The following is a 26,758-nucleotide window of genomic DNA, read 5'->3' on the forward strand; positions in this document are numbered from 1 at the left end:
ATAGATTCTTTTTCCACCTTAGTTCATGGTGTGGAGGCATTAAGGTCAAAATGGATGAGGTCATGGCTGATGGGTCATGACTGTGTGACACCACTCTCCCGAGACCTCCATGGAGGAACAGTGCAGCAGCTACAGTAATGGCTATGGAGAGATTCTGTTGACACACAACAGAACAACTTTCTAAATAAGTCCTAGTAACGGAGGGCCATATTCTATCTCCCATTGTCACACTGAGTAGTATCTACAAGTAGTCCCATTTTCTTCACAAAGGAAGGTGCCATATTTGCACTTGTAGAATTGTAGTCTGACCACCCTGTGAAAAAATGCCATGGAATGCGGTAACTGATAGTGAGTTAATAGGAAAAGCATGAGAAAACATTATAATTACAGGACACTTGTCCCAGTGCACTCACAATACGGGATTAAACTGTTCAGTGTCCTTTTCACTCACTACACTCATGGGCCATACCTGGTAAGACTCCAAACCCCTGCTCATCACAGACCTCTCTCTCCTCCTTGCTGCGGCACCTAAACCCACTGCCAGACAGGCAAGGACTGAACTGAGAACACATCCTCCCCTACTTGCTGTCTGACATCTGCTATGTCCATAAAGCAGCCACTTAAGTGACTCAAATAACTAAAGAATGCCCCACTGCTTCCTCTCCACCAGCCAATAGTAGCTACAGAGGCCTGTTCTGTGCTGCCACAGCTCTGCCATATCTTTGCCCCATTGTGAATTTTTTTTTTTTTAACTTCCCCTCATCCCATCCATAGAGTACTGCCACAACCGCATGGGGCTTAGAGAACCCTGTGGCTCCAAAGTTGTTGAGTTATCTCAGTTTCTTGTCCCTTCCCCCCCACAGGTTTTTTTCTATATCCAGGGATGATCTAGCACCCATAACAATTAATTTAGGCAGCTAATAACTATATTAAATATGTGCTGTCATGCTTACATAGCTGACCACAATCCCAGCTAGAACCATTTACTTCAGCTTCCTCATTTAGTTTGGAATAGGGCTAGCTTCCTCACCAGCCTGGGCAATTATCAGTTACTCCAAGTTAGTCTTTAGCCCTTGGTCTTGGGACCCATTTATTGTCCAAACAACCACAAATGGGAAACAAAAAACTTCTATCTAGGGCTTTCTACACAGCCACAACTCCCACAATTTACCACTAGACATCTTCCTTCCTGTAGTAATCCTGAAATAGCTTCACTCTGTAATTCCCTCCCAGTTGAGTCACTTGCTGGCTTTTAATCATTCACTTTCTCCCTTTCCACCTGGGTCTGAAATTGACCAGGGCTGGCTGGCCCCAAGCCTCTGGCCTTTAAAGAGGCAGGCCACCCTGTTACCTAGCTGAGCAGAGTTTTAAAATAACTTCTCACTGTACTGAACCTAAATGCTGATTGAGAGCCAGAGAACTGAAATGCAATAAAGGGGGCTGTGGAATTTCTTTTTCAGCTTCTTGATAACCTGTGGGGGGGATCAGAAGCACAGTTTGTGACTGGTTGGGGAGTTTAACTTCAGTGTTATCCACCAGTCTTGGGAGTATCTGCTCTCCCTTTTGCAGCCTGCCCTAACCTTAGAACTTTCAGTAAGGGCTGCCCTAGGCACGCTGGGTCACCGCAAGTTGATTTGGAAAAAAACATGACTGCAGCTTGAGGTGGCTCCGACATCTGAAATGTATTACTAAACCGCAGGGGGATGGATTAGAGAGCAGGTGAGGCAAACAGTCATGGTAAATCCATCTGTCACATGATTCTGCATTTCATTACATGATTCTGTAAGGTATCACCCGCACAAATATCAGACTGTTTGGAAATGCCTGTTCTTGTAGAGCTCTGTGGTTTCAACAACCCCAGATTTGCAACTTTGTAACATATAGCGACACATTTTAATGCTCACATCCTTATAGGCAGCCATTTGGGAATCAATTCTGATCCCATATCCGGGGATATACGGGCCTATCATAACATATGCTGTTTGGTTGAATTGTAGTGTTCTATACTTGGGAGTCTAGTCTCCTCTTGACATGCGCGTGTGTAACTCCTGTTACTGGTAACTACATTAAATTACAGACAGGATACTCATGCACTGAAAAGGGAATGTGGAGCCATTGGGATTCTCTCTGCTTTCAGCTGCAATCATGCTTTCACGTTAGGCAATTTCTAAATGGATAATTACAACATGATCTAAAAAGAATTGCTTATATTTCCTTCCTGGCAAATTATGCCGTTGCATCATGTTAAATGATGGTACAAAGCAATTAACTTTCTGAGAAGGGAGAAATAAAGCATTTGCTTTATATCAATACAGTAATGTACAGAACTCAGTCACTTCTCACTGACATCTAATTACTTATTTGAGCACTTAATATTGAACAGTCCCAGCATCCCCAAACCTTTGCAGTATTTATAATAATGGTAATTAATAAATACTTAGCGCTTACATTGCACTTTTCACCTATGGATCTCAAAGTGTTATAAAAAAGTGCAGGAGCAAGGTCACAGAATCAAACGATACTGGGAACAGAACTCATTTCTCCCAGTGCACTGGGCTACTCCACATCTGTAGGCAGGTTTTCCCTTTTGGTGGGCACTTTACAGGGCTAAGCCCATCAGTCAGTCTTGATCTTCTCAAGAATGCTGGTAGCATCAGGCCACCATCTTCATACAACCCAGTATGTATTCATGTTTTCAACTCCCTTAGTGTAACGTGATGTGTAAGTAAAGGCTTTCTCCCACCCCAAATGTCTTCCCAATCTCTATGTAATTGCTTTGTGACTTTCCTTTATGGGCTGGGAGCCATATAAACTTGTTTCTGATGGCAAGACAAGTGTATTGGTACTGTCAGGTGGAAAAAAATAAATAATAGAATCAGAGAAATGTAGGGCTGCAAGAGACATCTAGAAGTCATCAAGTCCAGCCCCCTGCACTGTGGCAGGGCCAAATAAACCTAGATCATCCCTGACCGGTGTTTCTCCAATTTATTTTTAAATGCTTCCAATGATGGGGATTCCACAACCTCCCTTGGAACTCTATTCCAGAGCTTAACTGCCCTAATAATTAGAATTTTTTCCTAATATCTAACCTAAATCTCCCTTGCTACAGAGTAAGTCCATTACTTCTTGTCCTACCTTCAGTGGACCTGGAGAACAATTCATCACCATCCTCTTTATAACAGCCCTTAACATATTAGAAGACTGCGATCAGCTCATCCCATGGTCTTCTTTTCTCAAGACTAAACATGCTCAATTTTTTCCAACCTTTCCTCATAGGTCAGGTTTTATAAACTTTTTGTCATTTTTGTTGCTGTCCTCTGGAGTTGTTCCAAATTGTCCACATCCTTCCTAAATTGTGGTGCCCAGAATTGGACACAGTATTGCACCTAGGGCCTCACCAGTGCTGAATAGAGAGGGACCATTACCTCCAGCATCTTACATACAATATTCCTGTTAGTACATACCATAATCGTATTTGCCTTTTTTGCATCTGCATCACATTGACGGCCATTATAACTCCCAGACGATTTCCAGCAGAACTACCACCTAGACAGTTATACCCCATTTAATTGCTATGTGTTTGATTTTTTTCCTTCCTAAGTGAAGTACTTAACTGAATTTCATCTTGTTGAATTTGGACCAATTCTCCAATTTGCAAGGTCATTTTGAATTTTAAACCTGTCCTCAAAAGTGTTTGCAAGCCCTCCCAGCTTGGTGTCATCCTCACATTTTATAAGCATACGCTCTACTCCATGAACCAAGTCATTAATGAAAGTATTGAGTAGTACAAGATGCAAGACTGACCCATGCAGGACCTCAGTAGATATGCCCTCCCAAAATGACAGCAAACAATTGATAACTACTCTTTGAATCTGGTCTTTCAACCAGTTGTGCACCAACCTTATAGTGATTTCATCACGACCACATTTCCCTAGTTTATTTCATAGATATTTAGGTCAGAAGGGACCATTATGATCATCTAGTCTGACCTCCTGCACAACGCAGGCCACAGAATTTCACCCACCACTCCTGCAAAAAACCTCACACCTATATCTGTGCTATTGAAGTCCTCAAATTGTAGTTTAAAGACTTCAAGGAGCAGAGAATTCTCCAGCAAGTGACCCGTGCCCCATGCTACAGAGGAAGGCGAAAAACCCCCAGGACCTCTTCCAATCTGCCCTGGAGGAAAATTCCTTCCTGACCCCAAATATGGCGATCAGCTAACCCCTGAGCATATGGGCAAGATTCATCAGCCAGATACTACAGAAAATTTATGAGAGTGTCATACAGAACTGTGTCAAAAGCCATTCTGAAATCAAGGTATATCACATCTACTGATTCCCCCTATCCCTTAGGTCAGCAATCTAATCAAAGAAGGAATGTAAGTTGGTTTGGCATGATTTGTTCTTGACAAGTCCATGCTGACTATTCCTTATAATGCCATTTTCCTTCAGGTGCTTATAAATTGATTGTTTAATAATTTTCCCCAGTATCTTTCTAGGTATTGAAGTTAGGCTGACTGGTCTATAATTCCCCAGGTCGTCTTTGTTCTCCTTTTTAAAGATAGGTACTAAGTTTGCCCTTCTCCAGGCTTCTGGGAGCTCTCCCATTCTCCAGGAGTTCTCAAAGATAATTGCTAACAGCTCTGAGATTGCTTCAGCTAGTTCTTTAAGTACTTTAGGATGAATTTCATCAGGCTCTGCTGACTTGAATACAGCTAACTTATCTACATATTCTTCAACCTGTCGGTCGGCAGATAAGGAAGAACCCTAGGCGCAGCAAAGAAGACATGTTCCGGGAGGTGCTGCAGCGCGATGAAAGACAGACCGGGAACGCAAAGAGTACTGGGAAGCCAAAAGGCAGGACAGAAAAGAGAATGCTGCATTTGCCAGGCAAGCGACAGAGCGGATGATAAAAGTGATGGAGGATCAGGCAGAGATGCTCAAGTCTTTGATACCGCTGCAGACTGAGCAGATCCGTGGCTGACCTCCCCTGCAGCACATGCACATGTACAATTCTTTGCCAACCCCAACCCCCTCCATGCCCCCACATCCCTTTTCACTTCACAGCCCTCCTGAGTTTCCCCATCACTCCACCTCTCTCACAGCTTGCACAATGGTAGCTGGAGCTACACACCGTTGTGAGGTTTTACCCTTCTTAACAATAAATAAAGGCTAAGGTATTTAATGGTATAGCGTTTTTATTCTGTGTTCTACAAAAGCGTATAGCCATCAGTTCACTCTCGGGAACAGGCTTCTAAAGCATTGTGTTGCATGGATCTTGGGCCGCAAAATTGTACATGGATGCACTAGGGAAGCAACTCCAAAGCAGACATATGTTAGTGCCCCTCATTGTCAAAATGGTTCCTCAAAGCCTCTCCGATGTTAATAGCAGCCCTCTGGGCTCCTCTGACAGCCCTAGCATCTGGCTGTTCAAACTGTGCAGCCAAGCGCTCTGCCTCAGTGCTCCACCCCTGTGCAAACAGTTCACCCTTAGATTCATGCAGTTTATGCGAAGTGCTGCACGCGGCTATGACCACGGGAATAGTATCCTCGGTAAGGTCTAGCCTGCCACTGAGACACCTCCAGCAAGCTTTCAAACGGCCAAAGGCACATTCGACTACCATGCGGCACCTGCTCAGCCTGTTGTTAAAACACTCCTTGCTGCTGTCCAGGTGCCCCGTGTAAGATTTCATGAGCCAAGGCTGTAAGGAGTAAGCTGGGTCTCCCAGGATTACTGTGGGCATTTCCACATCCCCCACTGTGATCTTGTGGTCTGGAAAGAAAGTCCCCACCTGCAGCTTTCTGTACAGGCCACTGTTCCTGAAGATGCGTGCGTCATGCACCTTTCTAGACCAGCCTGCATTGATGTCCGCGAAATGCCCCTGGTGATCTACAAGCGCCTGCAACACCATGGATAAGTATCCCTTCCTACTGACGTATTCAGAGGCAAGGTGGTCTGGAGCTAAAATTGGAATGTGCGTGCCATCAATCGCCCCGCCACAGTTAGGGAAACCCATCTCTGCAAAGCCATCCACTATTTCGTGCACATTTCCCAGAGTCACGGTCCTCCGCAGCAGGGTGCGATTTATTGCCATGCACACTTATAGTAATACAGCCCCAACAGTGGACTGCCCTACTCCAAATTGATTTGCAACTGACCAGTAGCTGTCTGGATTCACCAGCTTCCACACAGCAATTGCAACATGTTTCTCTACCGATAGGGCAGCTCTCAGTCTGGTGTCCTTGCACTGCAGGTCGGGGGCCAGCTCAGCACAGAGCTCCAGGAAGGTTGCTTTACGCATCCTAAAGTTCTGTACCCACTGGTCTTCATCCCACACCTGCATGACAATGCGATCCCACCAATCAGTGCTTGTTTCCCTAGCCCACAAGCGATGGTCTACCGTATGCAGCTGCTCTGTGAATGCACAAAGCACTGATAAGTAGCTGCTGTCCATATCACACTCGGGTGCCTGCGATTCATTCTCAGCTCTCCTGAACTCCTTTTTCCCTAAGATTTTCTTCCCATGGGACCTTACCTACCAGTTCTCGGAGTTTGTTAATGTCCGCTTTTTTGAAGTCCACCGTCCTTATTCTGCAGCTCTCACTTCTTCCTTTCCGGGAACCATGAAATCTGTCATTTCATGATCACTGTCACTCAAATTCCCTTTTACCTTCAGATTTGCTATCAATTCCTCCATGTTGGTTAGAATCAAATTTAAAGTGGCTGCCCCCTTGGTTACTTCCTCTACTTTCTGGAACAAAAAAAAATTCCTGATACAAAACCTCCAATAAATTATTGGCATGTGTTTTGCTGTATTACTTTCCCAACAGATGTGTGGGTAGTTAAAGTCCCCCATTACTACCATGAAATCAATAAAATCACCTCAAAAAACTTTACCAAAGAGATTTTCCTTAAATGCCTTCAATTGTTAAATGAAGTTCTGCATCCCTTTAAAAGTCTCATTTGAATTTGTAACAATCAGAAGATGACTGAGGTGATAATGATAGATTAGGAGAAGCAATCAGAAATGTTGGTCAAGATATTTGCGGTTTTGATTGAGTGTGTGTGCTCGAATGCTTGACTATTTGTCAAAAGTTGATTCTAATATGTGGATGTGATTGCATATTTTACAGTTTACATTCTGGTTGTTGTTTATGTGTCATCCAATCAGAGAGCAGAAACAAAATCATATGCTTTATGTGATTAACCAATACAACATGAATTTCCAAGTTTGAATATTTGCAGGGATGACTTCATGAGCTGTTCATGGAGAATGCAGAAAGCTAAGCTCCACTTAAGTGGGACTTCAGCAGTGCATAGAGCCTTTTGCCTGTTTCGTGTACAGTGTGCTATGTAATAACAGGAGAGGAATCCATATTTCTAAAACTAAACTGGCTGTTTATTAGAACTATTTACAGAAATGTTGGAACTCCAACTATCATTCCAGCCAGGTGCACACAGATTGACTTGCTGGCACCTTCTCCAAACTCTTCCCTCCTACAACCTGTGCTCCTCTCTCTCCAAATTCCATTCAGGTTGCTACAGTGCTTTATCTACAGTGGGGTAAAAAAAGAAACGTGTGAATAATTTAGAATAACAAATGCATCTGAGAATTTCACAATCCACTTGCAACTATTTCATGAGCAGCAAAAGGGAGACAATCTGATGAATATATTATTCATTCTGATTTGTGTGCTTAGCTCTCTTAGCAAAGCAATGAACCCCTCCTGTGAATCTAATACAAAACAACAAAAAAGTGATTTACAGGCATTTGTTTTCCAGTACTATTGTTTGTGACACTCAGTTGTACCTCAGAGAAAAGGTTAACTCTTTAGTTCTTCATGGCAGCCTTCATGTTTCCATTTTGAGTCTACAAGAGACTAGAAAGCACTTACAACTGTATTCTCCTCTGCTGTTAAATGCAGATAGTGTTCAAGTGACTCTTCTGTCAGCTCTCCTGGCAACAGGTCTCTAACAGGCTCTCAGTCTTGGCAGTCAGGCTCATTTCAGAACTTCTATAAAAGTGATAAACAAGTAACATCCTATGGGATCTTTGCAGTTATTCAGCAACGCATATTAGCAAATAGATCCCATCTCTATGTAAAACCCCCTGCGTGAGCCTGTGCAGTAATACACCTCTATCTGAAATAGTACCACATTGGCCCAGTTGCTCATTACAAACACTGCATGGCATCAAACTAAATACATTTGTACAGGGTTTCAAAAAGGAAATATCTTGGCCAGATTTCATAGGCCAACCTGTAAATTCCTGCCCAACCCATAGAGTTTTATAGGGCCAAATTGCCAGGTCCTGAGCTTCGTGGCAAGGATGAAAGGTCATTAAGCTTCCTTTTCTCCCCTCTTTGATCCTGGAGCCAACTGGGATCTGCCTTGGCCTAAATGTAACTCAGAGTGACCTGAAGGAGGCTCTGCTGGCTCAGGAGTACAATGCATTCTAGCCATGCCCCTAGCATACCCCTGAAATGTCTACACCCCCTGGGATTCCTCCATTCCTGAGGAACTTCTGGCTGCTAACTTAAGACATGGTGTCTTTGCTGACCAGCACAAAGCAGACGGATAGGGAGAGGCCAAAGAACTAAGCCCAGGGTTTCACACCATTCAAGTATACTGTTATATCACATCTCACCAATTCCATATTTCAGACATATACATTACTCTTTGACATCAATGTTAAATCCGGGTGTGACATAGCAGATCATATTTTTGCCCTTAATGAACTTTTGTTCTGGTCTTTTACTGTTGTACAAATTTGACCTCCAGAATGAGAACTGATTTTACTAGTGTGGGGATTTTTAGTCCCATATCTAATGAAGATCAGACTCTTTGGATGCCATAAAGATAACACATTTGCATTGTAATACTTGTTTTCCAAGCTGTCATAATTAGACATCTGAGCCTAACCCTGGTCCTTCAGTGAGCCTAACCCTGGTCCTTCAACCAACTCAGGTTATTGTTATTTATTATTACAGTAACATCTACAGGTCATATACAGACTAACACGGCTGCTACTCTGATACAGGTCTCATTGAAATCAGGGCCTGATTGTGCTTTGCACTGTTCATACATCAAGAAAGAGTCCCTCCCCTGAAAAAAGAGCTTACAATCTGAACAGACTAGACGTCAAAGGGAGTAATATTATCCTCATTTTATAGATGGGCAACAGAGGGACAAATAAGAGACGTACCCATGGTCATACAGGAAGTCTGTGGCAGAACAGGATTTTAACCCAGGTCACCTGAGCCCTAGTCAGTGCCTTAGCCACAACACCATCTTTCCTCTCAAGATAGAGTATTTCAAGAGTAAGTGAAGGGGGAAAAAGGGGTGGTAGTAAAGGTAATGCAGATGTTGTCACTAGCATGGTGTTCGTACATCCTACAAGGAAAGCAGTCGGGGGTTGTCTGTCAATGCCACTTGGCCGAAGGAACACAACAAGGGTGCAGCTATCACCTCTACTGGAGCACCTCTGTATTCCATAAGCTCTTCTCAAACTGAGCACCTTTCAGTCTCAGAATTACTCCCAAACAGAAGTCATGGGCAAGGCAAGGGAGCTCCACACCTGCCTTTGGACTTCCCCAGCTTCTGGTTTTGTAAGTCTATTTTGTTCCCCTTCTTTCCATAAAGAGTTACAAATGCTAACTGAAATCCTGTTTTGACACCTCTGAATGCGCTTGTGGTTTCAGATTCCATGTGTAGGAGAAGGCTGGTGACAACTATCACAGTTATTACAACCTTTATGGAACTGCAGAGTACAGATGAGTTGCATACTGTACAAAGAGATACCACTGTTTAATATTCTGATCCAATGCTTAAATTGCTGTTAGCAGCAGGGAGTCACTATTAACAGTTTTCACACATGTAATAAAGTGCTTTAGATTAGAGAGATATTGAAAAAATCTTTGTAATCAGCACAAAGTAATTGTAGAGTTTTTATTTCTTCTGTAGAAAGGAATCAGAAAGGGACATTTGTGAAAATATCTAGTCCTGCTGAGTTGTTCCTGCAAGAGAGTGGGTGGGCCAATTAGTGGTTGTAGAAATAGGACGGAAGCATTATTATTTAAGCCCAGAGAAAGCAGGGAGAAAAACTGGTACCCAGCAATCCTAAAGTGATGTATATAAGGATCAGTTCTTCTCTAGGTGTACATACATATAAAACAATCAGTTGCTAAACTTAAGATTCACCCATTACTAAAATGAAGTCTCATATTTAAAATTAGTGAGTTTCTGAAGAATAGCCCAATTTTTGGTGTAACCTGTCATTCAGATTTGGAGTTCAGCCCATCTGCAGTGGAAAGACTATTTATGAAGCACTGAAGTCCCATTAACCCCTGCTAGTTTTTACTTAATGCCCTACTGAGTAAAGATATGTAACTTTTATGCATTAAGTAAAGATATGTAACTCCTCTTATTCCAGTCCAATATTCCGTTAATTTGGATTGCTCTGATACTCTAGCACGGCATCAGCCATTTTGATCCTTTTGATTGACACCCTCCCAGTTCCAGGCCCAGTTACCTACTCCTGCATGCAGCTACATACTGCAGTGTATGGCTGAAAATCGTGTGGAGATCAGTGATGGTTGAATCTCAAAAGTTGGGTTTCAATAAGCAGTCAAAGATTGGACCTCTAGACTCTGTAAAATAGTACTGGAAATCTCAGAAGATCTTCATTCACTGTGTTTTAGAACTTCAGAAGAGGCTTGGTATAAATTTTGGTTGACGATTATGAACAGGTTGGGTAGGGCATTGTCCTTATTTATTTTATATGAACTATTTTGCTTCTTATTTATGAAGATCCCCATGGACATTTGAGAACCTTTGCTTCAGAATAAATGGTTTCCCTAGTAAGCCAATGCCAGTAAATTACTTGAATTTATACATACACTTGTAGCTGTGAATAATGCTGTTGGGGATTTTTCAGAATCTGGATGAAATAAAACCAATGTTCTATTGTACATATTTAGCATTACACACACACACACACACACACACACACACACACAATCTGGAGTAAAGGAGCTATACCAATTTTCATCGGTTAAGAATCTGGCCTATGATATACATAATAAAGTCCATTTAAACACATGATAAACACTGGAAAAAACATGCTGAAAATTAGACTCGACAACAGTTTCTCCAGGTGCATTTACAGGAAAAACCTCTTAAATCCGTTACATGTTATGTGAATGTACTACAGAGGCAATTGTTAAAGCTATTATAATATATTCTACCCACACAGATAATAGCAAATAACAGGAATGTCTTGATGAGCTGAGGCCCTGGGCTTGTTTCATGAACAAAGGCATGTTTAAAAGAACTCTAACAACTGGGGAAATGTAATGATTGCCGGACCAGTCAGAGAGATATAAATTAGCTTTTAATTTATTTCAGTGCTATGCTGTATTTTGATTAATTAATTTCCTCCTGAAGTCTAGCAACCTTTGGTGATATGCTTTCTCAGAATAATAGTACAAGCTCATCTAGGGAATGATGTGCTTCCTCTTTTTAATGCCAGTATTCCATTTCCCATAACCCAGAGCTGAGATTCCAAAGTCACTTCAAAACTCATAATAAAATCACTTCTGTAGACCCACTTCTGCCATGACACAAACAAGATAGTAGCCAGTGGCTAGCTTTAGGGTTATGTGGGGAAGTCAATATTTATTTGTGTAATTGCAAAGATATATACAGATTGTATGTGTGTGCGTGCGCACATGTACACACACACACACACACAGAGTTGCACAAATAAATATTGAATGGCAGAAAAGTGGGTCTTCAGAAGTGATATTATAGGAGTTTTGGAGTTACTCTGGAATCTCAGCTCTGGATTAATGGATATTATTTTATATATGAATGATAATATTAGTCTCCTCACATACTTTGAATTCACAATGTAATAGTTTTAAGGCCAGAAAGGAGCATTAGATCATCTAGTCTGATCTCCTATATAGCACAGGCCACAGAATTTCAACCTGTTCCTCCTATATTGAGCCCAATATCATGTGCTTGAGTAAAACAGATCTTCCAGAAAGGTATCCAATCTTGATATGAAGACTTCAAGAGATGAAGAATCTACCAGTTCCCTTGGTAGTTTTTTCCAGTGGTTGATCATCTTCCATGTTAAAAATTTGTGCTCTATTTCTAATTTGAATTTGTCTGTTTTTAACTTCCAGCCATTGGTTCCCATTATGCCTTTCTCCGCTAGATCAAGAAAAGCTTTAGTACTTGTTTTTATGCCACGATGTAATGAAGTCACCTCTTCAACTTCTTTTTGATAAGCTAAACAAATTGAGCTCCTTAAGTATCTTGTTGAAAGACATTTTTCCCAGCCCATGAATAATTTGTATGGCTCCTTTCTGCACCCTCTCCAATTTTTCAACATTTTTACAATGTGGACGCTAGAATTGTATGCAATATTCCAATATTGGTCTCACCAATGCCTTATACAGAGGTAAAATCACCTCCCTGCTCTTACTCATTACTACCCAATTTGTACATCCAAGGATCGCACTAGCCCTTTTTGCCACAAATTGCACTGGAAGCCAGGGTGACCAGATGTCCCGATTTTATAGGGACAGTCCCAATTTTTGGGTCTTTTTCTTATATAGGCTCTTATTATACCCCACCTCCTGTCCTGATTTTTCACACTTGCTGTCTGGTCACCCTACTGGAAGCTCATGTTCAGTTGTTTGTCCTTTATGATGACACCTAAATCCTTTTCAGAGTCACTGATTTCAAGGATATAGTCCCCCATTCTATAGGTATGGCCTGCATTCTTTGTTCCTAGATGACCTTGCATTTGGCTATATTAAAAACACATTTTGTTTGAATAGGCCCAGTTACCAAAGCAATCCAGATTGCTCTACATGACTACCTTGTCCTTATCATTATTTGTGAGTCTGCCAATCTTTGTCACCCACAAGTTTTATCAGCAGTGATTTTATACTTACTTCCAGATCATCGATAAAAATATTGAATAGAGGCTGGCCTTGAACATATCCCTTTGGAACCTGCATTAGGTGATGATTTCCTGTAGTCAACTAGTCTTCGAGTTCTGTCTGTTAGCCAGTTCTTATCTGTTTAACATATGCTCTACTGATATTGTATAGTGCTAATTTTAATATGTTACTCTTCTTATATTGTAAATTCTTTTGGACAGGGATTATGTCTATGTTTGTGATTCTTTTCAGAGTCTTATTCATTGGCTCCATGCCTGACAGAGGGCATCTGGATGCTACTGTAGTATAAATATTAATAGTTGAATAGAAAATACTCTGCATTCTGCTGAGGGTTTTTTCCCTTTTTTGAAAAGTGTGCTGTTTGATCCAGTAAAGAACCTTCTACTAAATAAGGCTCCTTGATATGTAGCCACATCATCAAGTAATAACAACTGGCATTTGTACAACGTGTATAGGACAGTGACTGGAAAATCCAATGGTTGAAAGAGTAGTCTAGCTAGAGTGACCAGATGTCCCGATTGTATAGGGACAGTCCCGATTTTTGGGTCTTTTTCTTATATAGGCTCTTATTACCCCCCACCTCCTGTCCTGATTTTTCACGCTTGCTGTTTGGTCACCCTAAGTCTAGCAAAGCTGTAGTAAATCACGTTGCCATGCGGAAGCTTTGTATTCAGGGATAACCTAAGGCTCCTGTACCCCTGGTGAAGGAGCAGAGCCAGCTATTTTCTGGAGGTAAGTAAAAGCTGAATAACCAGACACCACCACTGGCCCTCCAGAAAAATGGATTAAAAGGGTAACTCTGATGGAAAAATCTTTCTTGGGAAATTATCATTCATTCTGTCCCTTGACCGTATGGAATAACAAAAGACATGATGATCAGCAAAAAGGAGATATTAGGGGAGGGAGAGAAATTGTAACCACAAAACAGAAGGGTGTGATCTTGCCTATGCCTAGAAATAACTACAGAATACCTCCGGCAACAAATACCTCCCTCTTCCCCCCCCCCCCCCCAACCCCGCCATATATAAATATACATAGACACACTCATGTAGTGTTGCTATCCACATAATAATTGATGATAGAAGTGATAAATTAGGTTCATTGTCCACCTTTGACTGTTTCCCCTGCACACTGCCCACTAATTCATCTCCCCAGGCCTACACCTAACATTCCAAATCCCTGAGCCGCTTTGAGCAACCACCTTTAATTGTCTTTTAGTTAACTACTAGAGGAATATTTCCTTTCCCACTCAAAGGGGAATTTCTTCACTAAAAGTACATCCAGGATGAGCAACAGTATTTAGTTCAGGAACAAGTTTAAGAATCTGGATGCCACAAAACTAATACATAAGTATTACTGTTTACTCAAGCCTTCATCATACCCAGATGTTACACTACAGGCATCCTTTCAGGGAACCTCACCATGGTAATTTGACACACTAAGATTTGTATCAGGGAAGTGCCTAGAGATCTGGGATAGAAATGAAAGGGTGACTAGCTTTTAGAAAGTCAGCACTCACATGCTCAAAAAGATTTTTGTTTTTAGTTATGGTAGATGTTGAGCTATCATTTATAGGCATATTAGCAGTAATTTAGGTAAATTTGAGAGTTTCTAAAATTTATTCATCAGACATTTGATCTTCTTCAGAGGCTGGTGCAGTTGGATTCATGGTACTCACCTCCCCATTGCGGAAGAGTTGCGGGGAAATTGTGGAAACAGAAGGAGAAAGGGGTGCTGATACATTTCCATTTCAGTTCAAACAGTGAACTAAGTTTGAGCCAGTTCATTTTATGAACCATTTTATTTTATCTACTTTTTATTTCAACATGTCCTTGTTTCTTTTCTATCTTGGTGCTACACAGCAGCAAACTACTAAACACAAATGATACAGAGACACTTACAAAAGAGAAAGTTAATATCCACACTCAGCTTCTATTAGTCCTACCCCACTAGTTGCTTGACATCAGGGTTGGCAAAGAAATAGAAAGGATTAATGATACTGCTGCTGCATCCTGTTCAGTAAACTAACCACAACGGAGATTTTATATTTACTGTCTTCTTACTGCATTTCTTTTATCTTTTCTATATTTTTTCTCTGCATGTACTGGGAGTGGTGTCTAATTAGGATCATGAGACAATCATTGGAGCAAAGCTAACAGGTCAAGTGTTGTTTTCACCCTCTATAGTTAATATTGCAAAACAGTTTCCATGACATCCCATGTTTTCACATGATCATAACTTGGTGAAACAGCCATCTCTAGGGCTGTAGTCTGCCTCAAGGTGATTTTTTTTAAATGGGGAAGTGTGAGCAAAATCCCTTCAACAATTTTTGACGTATGGGAGAGTGGAAAAATATATATCTTTTCCACTGGAAAACTATTCTAGTCCCAATTTTGCACATGTCTATGGAAAAAAATATTTGAAGTTTTAAACTGGACATTAACAAAGTACTTATGTGAGGACTTATGCCCCTATAAGTGATTTGAGAGATGGCCTCTGAGCATTTTCTCAGACTTTAGCAGAGTTTAACAAAGCCCCCATTTATGACATCACTTCATGCTCTTCCTTCTTGGCCTAAGTAGGGAGCTGGATGAGTCATGGCCTGCTGGGGGAAAGTTATCAAGTGGGAATGCAAAGTCATGAATGTGACCCAAGGACCTCTTGATGCTAACTGGCAGACGGCATGGAGTACATAAGGTTTACTCATCCCTGCTCTCCCTCACTGTCCCATTGCCTTCCTCATGAACTTGCAATGATGCCTAACTCCCCTCACTCCCTAGGATCTTACAGTAGGCTTTGTCTCCATCCGTCATGAGCTATAACCTTCTCTTTAATTTTAAAGTTCTTGTTACAAGGGCTCATCATCTTTAATAGGCTCAGCCACCATTAAATTCAACATGATCCAGCAACCAGAGCACATGAGATATGAATTTAGTAGAAGCCTATAAGAGAGACAGCAGAACTACCTGTTCCTGTTGGAGTTATCAAAGACAGAAGAGGTCAAATCCTCAGTAGCTACTCCCACCAAGGAACACCAATGTGAAAAATGCATGAGATAACTATTTGACAGAGTTTTGGACACAAACTTCTAAGAATACTCAAAACTAAAAAAGAAAACCTTCCTGTCAAGGTTCCTTCCCTACTCTGAACTCTAGGGTACAGATGTGGGGACCTGCATGAAAGACCCCCTAAGCTTATTCTTACCAGCTTAGGTTAAACGCTGCCACCACCAAAGTGTTACACAAAGAACAGGGGAAATGCCCAGGGGAAACGTCTCCCCCCACAAAATACCCCCCCAAGAACTACACCCCCTTTCCTGGGGAAGGCTTGATAAAAATCCTCACCAATTTGCATAGGTGAACACAGACCCAAACCCTTGGATTTTAAGAACAATGAAAAAGCAATCAGGTTCTTAAAAGAAGAATTTTAATTAAAGAAAAAGTAAAAGAATCACCTCTGTAAAATCAGGATGGTAAATACCTTACAGGGTAATCAGATTCAAAACATAGAGAATCCCTCTAGACAAAACCTTAAGTTACAAAAAGACACAAAAACAGGAATATACATTCCATTCAGCACAGCTTATTTTATCAGTCATTTAAACAAAACAGAATCTAACTAGATTGCTTACTGACTCTTTATAGGAGTTCTGACCTGCTTTCCTGCTCTGGTCCCGGCAAAAGCATCACACAGACAGAGAGAACCCTTTGCTCCCCCACCCTCCAGCTTTGAAAGTATCTTGTCTCCTCACTGGTCATTTTGGTCAGGTGCCAGCGAGGTTGTCTTAGCTTCTTAACCCTTTACAGGTGAAAGAGTTTTTCCTCTGGCCAGGAGGGATTTAAAGGTGTTTACCCTTCCCTTTATATTTATGACACTTCTAAATAAAAGGCTTTGTACACATCATGGAAGTATTATAAATCAGTTTGAAAATATTCTCTCCCTTAGTTATAATGAAAACAATTAAAAGTAGCAGCAACTTACATTGACATATTGCTTTTGTGGGAACTCCAGAGGTGAAAACTTGATCTACTACAACTTGAGCTAAAGAGCAAAGACTCTATAGCTGGGGTGGTAACTGAGTTCCTTTGGGGTGAAAGCATGTTACTGGTCATGCTCTGGGCCTGATCCGCAGGGGACATGAGTGTGTTACAACCCCAGCCTAAAGATTTTGTATAAAAGACCCATACCAGAGCCCCTACTGGTTTGGGACCTGCCTATTTTTTGTGGGGTTCTTCTATGTTGAAAAGAGCAGAAGCACTCAAACTAGAGATGGGGCTGCTGTGAGGTTGTACATCTTTATAACTCACTTTCTTCTGGTCTGAAATAGAAATAGCCTGAATTTGTTGACTCTCAGGGCACACTATAAGTGTCATCTTTCAATAGGGTGACCAGATGTACCAATTTTATAGGGACAGTCCCGATATTTGAGGCTTTTTCTTATATAGAAGCCCATAACCCTCCACTCCTTGTCCCCATTTTTTCACACTTGCTGTCTGGTCACCCTATCTTTCAACCAGAGCTTTTGAGGAGGTGGGAAGAACATTGAGAATTGAAGTCTGGTGTGTGGGGCGTTTTCAGTCTTTGTTGTTCTAAGGATTTGGCTGATTATTTTTATTACACTATATGGCAAGGGTTGGCTGCTAGATTTTTCTTTATTATAGAATTTGTGTTCTTTCCACAGATTTCAATGCCAGAAGGGCCCATTGTGACCATCCAGTCTGACCTCCTGGGTAACACAGGCCATAGAACTTCTCAGAATGAATTCCTAGAGTTCTGTGAGGGGGCAGTGGAACAGGGGCTGAGCATTCCAGAGGGGCACTTAGAGGATTTGGGGATTGGTGTGTGCCTATCGCTAACCTGTACAGACAAAGTGAGGCCTGTGGAGGCCTGGAAGGCAGTGCTTGTGTGGCAAGTGGCTTCAGGGAGCTGATCCACAGCAGGCTAAGCCAAGACTTGCTCATGCCAAGGGCAGGTGGTCTCAAGATGCCTGACAACCCTGAGAACCCCTGGGGTCCTCACTGTGATGCTTCCCAACATTTCTGATCATTTGGGGAAGTTCTGAATACGATACAAACTTTTGGATGCTTCTCCAACCTGAACCGAGAGCTATTTAAAAGTTGACTCATAAAACCCTTTTCAGTGCGAACGTAGCTAGCAATTTGTAAACATACTGATTGATCCACTGAGCCATCTGCTTTGCTAGGTGCAGGTTTCTCTCCTGAGTTTACTTTGTTTTGTTTGATTTCAATCACATGCTTTTCCCATTCCCCTAGAAGACTTCTCACAGTCTCCTGTTTCTCTAGAAATGAAACATCTGTTCTTTGAACCAATTTATATTGAAACAATTTTTATTTTTGGATTACGAGCCTTTCCTAGTAAGGGATTGCACAGGGTTTCACCCTCTGTATGATGTAGTTCTGCCTGAGTTCCCTATTTACTCCTAGTGCCAAACACTTCAACGACATCCCCTGGTTTTTAGTTCTGTGAAAAATATCAACTTTTTTACCTACTTTAACAAATTTGGAAACTTTTATTAGGTCTCCTCAAATCTCCTATTTCAACTGAAAACAAGACTAACAACTGTTCCTTATAATTTAGTTTAAGCTCCTTGAGACTGGAGCTGTTTTTCCTTCCACGTTTTTACAGCACCCAGCACTATACGATCCCAATCCTGACTGTGGCTACTCAGAAATGTGTGATATCTGGTAAACTTTCATTACATCATCTACAAGGTTCTAAATGCCTTGAGCCTCTTGTATGACAATTAGTGCTATACACAGAATTCTAGCTGGGTTCTAACAGTTACCGTGTATAATGAAATGTTACCTCTTTTGTCTTGTAGTCTATCCTTCTGTTAATAAAGCCAAGTTTTTGGTTTGCCTAACCTTTCAAGAATTTAATGAATATGTTGGCTTCCATAAAGTCTCCTGACTCCTGTGGAAGACTGACTCTTTGCTTCCATCTCAAACCCATCTCTGTGATACCAATTATATTCATACAGTTAAAATGCCTGTCATTTCTACTCTACATTTTTCATAATGGCTGCCATATGCCAGTCTTAGATTTCCATTATTTAGCTCTCTTTTTTTTGTCTGCTGTATATATCTACAATTGGATAGATTTTTTCTTTATAAAGGCAATGTTATGCTGTTAAATTGATGACTTAGCTATTTTTGCCCTTAGATCACCCTCCTCTTACTCTGCTGCATGCTATTTTCCTATGAGACTAATTAGTGGACTAAGAAGCAGAGTGGAGAGCACAAGAAAAACAACCTGCACCGGAAACATGAGGGCTGCTGTTTATGTGGATCCTGGTCTCAAGAGTAACTCAGCCAAGCTACTTTCATGCAGCATAATATCAAGAACGTGCTGCAAGAGAGGAAGGGAAGTTAAGCCTTAACAACTAGTAGAACTCCTTACTATTACAAACAAAGCTTCCAAACAGTTTGAGGGACAAATCCTGTCTTACTAGCATGTCAGTGATGTCCAAACTTCTTTTGATTTGGTACCAGACAGCCTGCGTCTAAAGGCTAGAACCTTCCTGCTTTTAATGATCAGATAGGATGTATCTATCACACATTATTTTCCTGCTTTGGTGATAAACTTCCCTCCTTTGGCTCATAATTATAAATAGACTTTCTGTAGTTCAACCTTTATTGTCCTCCACTAAATGACATTCTTCTCTTCTGAGATGGTTTATTGCCATCTATCTGTGCTTTGACAAGTTAAGGTGTTAAAGAAATAGATCTGTAAAAATGAGGAAATCTCCCTCTCTCCTCCATTCCCAGGACTTATTTCATTAAGAGTTTTGTGGGTCTCTGATTTTGAATCTAATCTGAACTATGCAACAGGTCCTGAAACATTTATGGGACTCACTCCTTATGGCAGAGAACCTATCCATTCTCTGAAATGCTTTGGTTGATCTATACAAAAAACTCACTCTGCGGGGTGAATTCCACAGATTAACTGAAAAAAGTCACTCCTGTCCTTCAGCACAGGTGACCAGGTAAGTGACGTTAACAGGATGAAAATTCATTCTTTGTGGATTTTTTTGGTATTTATCAGTTTTCAAGCTAAGTGGTAACCACAGAAACAGCTTTGAACTTTTCCAGACATTGACCGTTAAGAATTAGTAAAAAATTGGCTTGAATTCATTATCTCTGAAAGAGAGGGAACATCAACAGTCTTGTCCTGCCTTAATTTGGCCAGTTTTAATTAGATTGCTGCAAAGAAAACTTAATTTAAAAACGTAAGCATGATAAATTCAAGAAATCATCATGCTGTGAATAGGAACAGACCTCCTTCCTTTTAAGGTCAATTGTAAAGTATTGGATGAATTCTGAGTACTCGCCTGAGGAAACAGCTTGTAATTGTGTTCAAATAGTCCTAAACTTAGGTGAGGCCAAGTGGAAGGAAAGAGCCTGAGCACTAGCTTGAAATCTTGGGGACTGCTGAGCAAACCCTGAAAATTGCTGCAAGGAATCCAGTTAAAGCTGATGCGGGCACACAAAAACTGAAGTGACTTAGTCATTGTGGGTGCCTCAGTTATAGGTGCCCAACATGACACAGCTCAAAGGGCCCTGACTTTCAGAAACTGCAGAGCCCCCACCCTCTGCTAATCAGGCCCCTTGGGGTGTCATGTTGAGCACCCAAAATTCACAAGTCACTTCTGAAAATCATCTTAACCTTATAATGGTCGTAAGGGTGCAAGACGTACTTATGATACATGTTTAAATATTCTGCATCCTCAATCGTGTGGCTATATATAGTTTTCTGATACTTCCCTTGGGTAGTGCTAGCTCTCTGCTGTAAGTGGCTGCTCCAGCACTTCTCCACCCATTTCTTACACTCCCTGCTCTTCTGCCAATCCTGAATTTCATTTTTTGTGACCACCTCTGCCAAGGGGATTAGAAAATTAGCCAGATTAATACTTGGTGAGAAGCTTGTCCGGGCCTTGCCTATTTTGTGCTTATCTCTGTAGATATACTCAGCTTTCTGTTATCCTCCAGTATATTTTGTAATATCCCCTTTGACTGGCAATGTCGTGCTTCATTTAGAACACTGCAGGCAGTTTTGTTCTCTTGTGTTTCCTGCGGAAGCTCAATCAGAATTTTCTAGCTGTGGCAGACTAGTTAAAATAGTCACATTATATATGCAACCAGTCACTTCATTCAACACAGCCCTGTGTACGTGGCCTCTAATGAGCAAACAAAGGTAAACAGTGTGCCCTACAATATGTGCGTTAGGTGCTACCCGACTGTATTCTTCTCTAGTCTGCACCGTTATCTGGTAGGACTAAATCAGAACTCAAGGATATGTAGGTAATTCACCACTTTAAAAGTTTGCAATCTGCAAATCTATTTGAATCCGCTCTGTGGTCATGTTGTCTATTGTGTGCACAAAGAGTTTCATACAACAAGCACACAGTACGTAGACATAGAATTGTATATTAGCAAATATTTTCTCAGATAACCTTTAAAGATGAACTGGTCCAGTGCTTGTCTGAGTGCAGTCTGAAACAACAGCAGTGAACAATTTGAACCACACATCTGTCTTATTGTGTGGTAACCCAGCTGCCTAAAGAGGATAGTCCTGTCACTATTAACCATTTCACGGCCAATACTAGCAGAAACATCCAGCTACTTGGGAAATATGTATGGGTTCTGAGTAGACTATTGCTACTTTATTTTCCTTCAGTTAAACCCCTGAGTCTGGGGGAATGTGGGATTCTTCAATCTTATTTTCAGGGCATTGTGTCAATTCTGTGTATTCTACCAGCTTTCCCCTGAGAAGAGATTCATGTTATGGTTGACTGCCAGATTCTGAGGAACAGTTTTTTTCAAAACTTTCCCAGACAAAATTCTGAAGTAGAGTAGCAGCTCTGAGTAACTTAAGGGTGAACATCATTACAAGAGTGTTGTAGTGAGTAATGATGCTTGGATACCTGGCTGTCACATGGATTCTCAGGGCCAGGTGCTGAGTTGGAGTTGAGGTGTTACAGTTAGCTAAGAGAGTCTAATTTTCTCAAGGCATCAGGATGGAGGCAGGTTTAAAGCAATCTGGTTTAGACACCTTAACTGCAAATGTTTGTACTTTCAAATGTTTGGGTTTCTTTCTTGTAAGTTTAATAAGGATAGTTGAATTTCTTTCCTTTCCTTGAGTCCATAGGCTCACTAGGGCTCCCCACCACACCCTTTCCTGGGAGCCTTGGAAGGATTGGTCACATTGGTCACAACCCTTCCCTTGCAGACATTAGGATGCTAATGGTTACACCCACCCACTAAGGGTAAAAGGTATGTTGATTAATATAGCCAGTTGATTTAATAACTAACCCCATGTGTAGTTAAAGTGTTCAAGAGACCAACTTAGCTAAAATTTATTATCTAAAGACAACAGTATAATATAAACAGGAGACATACATGCCCTCCTTCCAGAAAACAATTCTTATCTCACAGCATGTTCACTTGCACAGAAGATACCCACAGATATCCCCCCCAACCACTTATTATATATACTGTATCTGTTTAGTAGTTAAAAAGCCCTTTATACTTCACCAAAGCTCCAACTCATCAGTTCCTTAACTTCCTGTTCTGTATCTTTCCTCATTTCTTTGGATACCGTTGGGAGTAGAGCTACATGAATGGATTGTCCTAGCTCAGGCTGGGTTGTATCAGCAAGTTGCCCGGGAGCTATGTAGCCTTGCCACCGCCTCTGCCGCCACCACCACCCTTCTGCCCAGCAGGCTACCTCAACAAACTTGGCTCAATCTGCCCTTTATAACTCCCAGCGGGCTTGATTCTGAGTCATCTACTCCCAGCACATGACTCATTCCCTTCACTTGAGGAAATGGGCTACCCCTGGGCTAACCCACTGCACATACAGGGCCAGTTTACCCTGAGACAATAGGGAAGTTATTGAATGGCTTTGTTAATGCGTCTCCTAGGTTGTGGTAATCCACTCCTTTCTTTTAGATGTAGACAAATAGCTAATATTCACAGTACGATTTTTGAAAAATGAAAGGCAATAAATATGAAGTTTAAAAAAAAATCCACTGGCATTTTCAGAAGAGTTTCTCGTCCAAATTCTAACATGCATCACTATGTCTGATTACATAATTAGCTGAACAACTAGCAGATCCAAGCATTCTTCTTCACTTCCTAGTGCAAAAACTAGTGGATTGCATTGGTGTGCCTGTCAAACAGCTGTTATATTCCACCTTAGAGGTGGCTGTAATTCATCTGTGAAAGTGATTTCAGCTATATAAGTGCAAACACACATAATTATACTATAGGGCCAGGCTCTGGCTGGCCCTGCTCAGCTGTATAAGGGGGAGGCAATAGTGCAAAGGGCTGGACAGAGTTGCTGTCCTTATGATCCTTGACCAGGAAGGCTGCTCTTGCGGCATGGCCTCACCACTCAGTAGAAGAGAGAATCATAGATCATAGAATATCAGGGTTGGAAGGGACCTCAGGAGGTCATCTAGTCCAACCCCCTGCTCAAAGCAGGACCAATCCTGCTAAATCATCCCAACCAGGGCTTTGTCAAGCCTGACCTTAAAAACTTCCAAGGAAGGACATTCCACCACCTCCCTAGGTAACGCATTCCAGTGCTTCACCACCCTCCTAGTGAAAAAGTTTTTCCTAATAGCCAACCTAAACCTGCCCCACTGCAACTTGAGACCATTACGCCTCATTCTGTCATCTGCTACCACTGAGAACAGTCTAGATCCATCCTCTTTGGAACCCCCTTTCAGGTAGTTGAAAGCAGCTATCAAATCCCCCCTCATTCTTCTCTTCCACAGACTAAACAATCCAGGTTCCTCAGCCTCTCCTCATAAGTCATGTGTTCCAGTCCCCTAATCATTTTTGTTGCCCTCTGCTGGATGTTTTCCAGTTTTTCCACATCCTTCTTGTAGTGTGGGGCCCAAAACTGGACACAGTACTCCAGATGAGGCCTCACCAATGTCGAATAGAGGGGAACGATCACGTCCCTCGATCTGCTGGCAATGCCCCTACTTATACAGCCCAAAATGTCATTGGCCTTCTTGGCAACAAGGGCACGCTGTTGACTCATATCCAGCTTCTCGTCCAGCTTCTGTAACCCCCAGGTCCTTTTCTGCAGAACTGCTGCTTAGCCATTCGGTCCGTAGTCTGTAGCAGTGCATGGGATTCTTCCGTCCTAAGTGCAGGACTCTGTACTTGTCCTTGTTGAACCTCATCAGATTTCATTTGGCCCAATCCTCTAATTTGTCTAGGTCCCTCTGTAACCTATCCCTACCCTCCAGCATATCTACCTCTTCTCCCAGTTTAGTGTCATCTGCAAACTTGCTGAGGGTGCAATCCACACCATCCTCCAGATCATTAATGAAGATATTGAACAAAACCGGCCCCAGGACCAACCCTGGGGCACTCCACTTGACACCGGCTGCCAACTAGACATGGAGCCATTAATCACTATCCGTTGAGCCAGACAATCTAGCCAGCTTTCTATCCACCTTATAATCCTTTCATCCAGCCCATACTTCTTTAACTTGCTGGCAAGAATACTGTGGGAGATCATATCAAAAGCTTTGCTAAACTCAAGGAACAACAAATCCACTGCTTTCCCCTCATCCACAGGGCCAATTATCTCATCATAGAAGACAATTAGATTAGTCAGGCATGACTTGCCCTTGGTGAATCCATGCTGACTGTTCCTGATCACTTTCCTCTCCTCTAAGTGCTTCAGAATTGATTCCTTGAGGACCTGCTCCATGATTTTTCCAGGGACTGAGGTGAGGCTGACTGGCCTGTAGTTCCCAGGATCCTCCTTCTTCCCTTTTTTAAAGATGGGCATTACATTAGCCTTTTTCCAGTCGTCCGGGACCTCCCCCGATCACCACGAGTTTTCAAAGATAATGGCCAATGGCTCTGCAATGACATCCACCAACTCCTTTAGCACTCTCGGATGCAGCGCATCCGGCCCCATGGACTTGTGCTCGTTCAGCATTTCTAAATAGTCCCAAACCACTTCTTTCTCCACAGAGGGCTGGTCACCTCCTCCCCATGCTGTGCTGCCCAGTGCAGTAGTCTGGGAGCTGACCTTGTTTGTGAAGACAGAGGCAAAAAAACATTGAGTACATTAGCTTTTTCCACATCCTCTGTCACTAGGTTGCCTCCCTCATTCAGTAAGGGGCCCACACTTTCCTTGACTTTCTTCTTGTTGCTAACATACCTGAAGAAACCCTTCTTGTTACTCTTAACATCTCTTGCTAGCTGCAGCTCCAAGAGTGATTTGGCCTTCCTGATTTCACTCCTGCATGCCCGAGCAATATTTTTATACTCTTCCCTGGTCATTTGTCCAATCTTCCACTTCTTGTAAGATTCTTTTTTGTGTTTAAGAGCAGTAAGGATTTCACTGTTAAGCCAAGCTTGTCGCCTGCCATATTTACTATTCTTTCTACACATTGGGATGGTTTGTCCCTGTAACCTCAATAAGGATTCTTTAAAATACAGCCAGCTCTCCTGGACTCCTTTCCCCCTCATGTTATTCTCCCAGGGGATCCTGCCCATCAGTTTCCTGAGGGAGTCAAAGTCTGCTTTTCTGAAGTCCAGGGTCCGTATTCTGCTGCTCTCCTTCCTTCCTTTTGTCAGGATCCTGAACTTGACCATCTCATGGTCACTGCCTCCCAGGTTCCCATCCACTTTTACTTCCCCTACTAATTCTTCCCAGTTTGTGAGCAGCAGGTCAGGAAGACCTCTGCCCCTAGTTGCACTAGCACTAGGAAATTGTCCCCTACACTTTCCAAAAACTTCCTGGATTGTCTGTGCACCACTGTATTGCTCTCCCGGCAGATATCAGGGTGATTGAAGTCTGCCATGAGAACCAGGGCCTGCGATCTAGTAACTTCCGTTAGTTGCCGGAAGAAAGCCTCGTCCACCTCATCCCCCTGGTCTGGTGGTCGAGAGCAGACTCCCACCACCACATCACCCTTGTTGATCACACTTCTAAACTTAATCCAGAGACACTCAGGTTTTTCTGCAGTTTCATACTTCTCCCAGAGCTCATACCTTCACCCAATACAAGTCACTACCTGAAAGGTAGAATCAGTCCCCTTAGTTTGTATATAAAGTCCTTTGGGCTTTTTCAAGATGAGAAGTGCTTCATTCATTTAAAATAGGCTTGCAAGGGGCTGTGTGTGGATTATGGAAACTGGAGATAAAAATCACCTATTGTAAATTGATTCAAAGTCAGAGAGTTTAAGGTCAGAAGGGGCCATCAGATCATCTAGCCTGAGCTCCTGAATATCACAGGCCACTAAATATCATCCAGCCACCCCCATACCTAAACAACAACCAGAATTAGATCAAAGCATTACAGTCCTCAGGAGACTAAACTGTTGAATGCCACCGGCAGAGAACAAAGGGGACTGAACTGCACCCGCTGATCATATGGAAGGATATTCTGATTTGAACAACTGTTTTAAACCTCTCAGAACTTTCCTAATTACCTGCATGTTGTTTGCAGCTTAGAAGGTAGGAGCCAGTCAACATAGTCACAGGACCAACTTTCCAATTATAGTTTGATGCAGCTGAAAGAAAGAGTTCTAATGCTTATCCATCTATGATGCGAGCTGTTTTTCCAGTTTCTCAAATCAATCCTTATAACTGATTGGCAAATCTTGGCTATTCAGCAGCTGAATAAATTACCCAGTAAAGTGTCATGTTCTTGTTAAACCAAACAGAATGTGAAGTGCCTTTTCGCTGTTTTAGTACAGTGTGTGTTTGTTAAATCTCAGT

At 41.9% G+C, this 26,758-nt stretch overlaps 1 long non-coding RNA gene across 1 annotated transcript; it reads left to right on the forward strand.

Annotated features, from left to right (window-relative positions):
* Positions 1 to 6,486: 6,486 nt before the first annotated feature.
* On the forward strand, positions 6,487 to 25,816 carry LOC122466088. The gene is made up of 3 exons (XR_006291329.1): positions 6,487 to 6,557; positions 23,696 to 23,699; positions 25,554 to 25,816. It is a non-coding gene; the product is annotated as an uncharacterized LOC122466088 (long non-coding RNA).
* Positions 25,817 to 26,758: the final 942 nt, after the last annotated feature.

The sequence above is a fragment of the Chelonia mydas genome, chromosome 5, assembly GCF_015237465.2.
Source record: "Chelonia mydas isolate rCheMyd1 chromosome 5, rCheMyd1.pri.v2, whole genome shotgun sequence".
Lineage (NCBI taxonomy): Eukaryota > Metazoa > Chordata > Testudines > Cheloniidae > Chelonia > Chelonia mydas.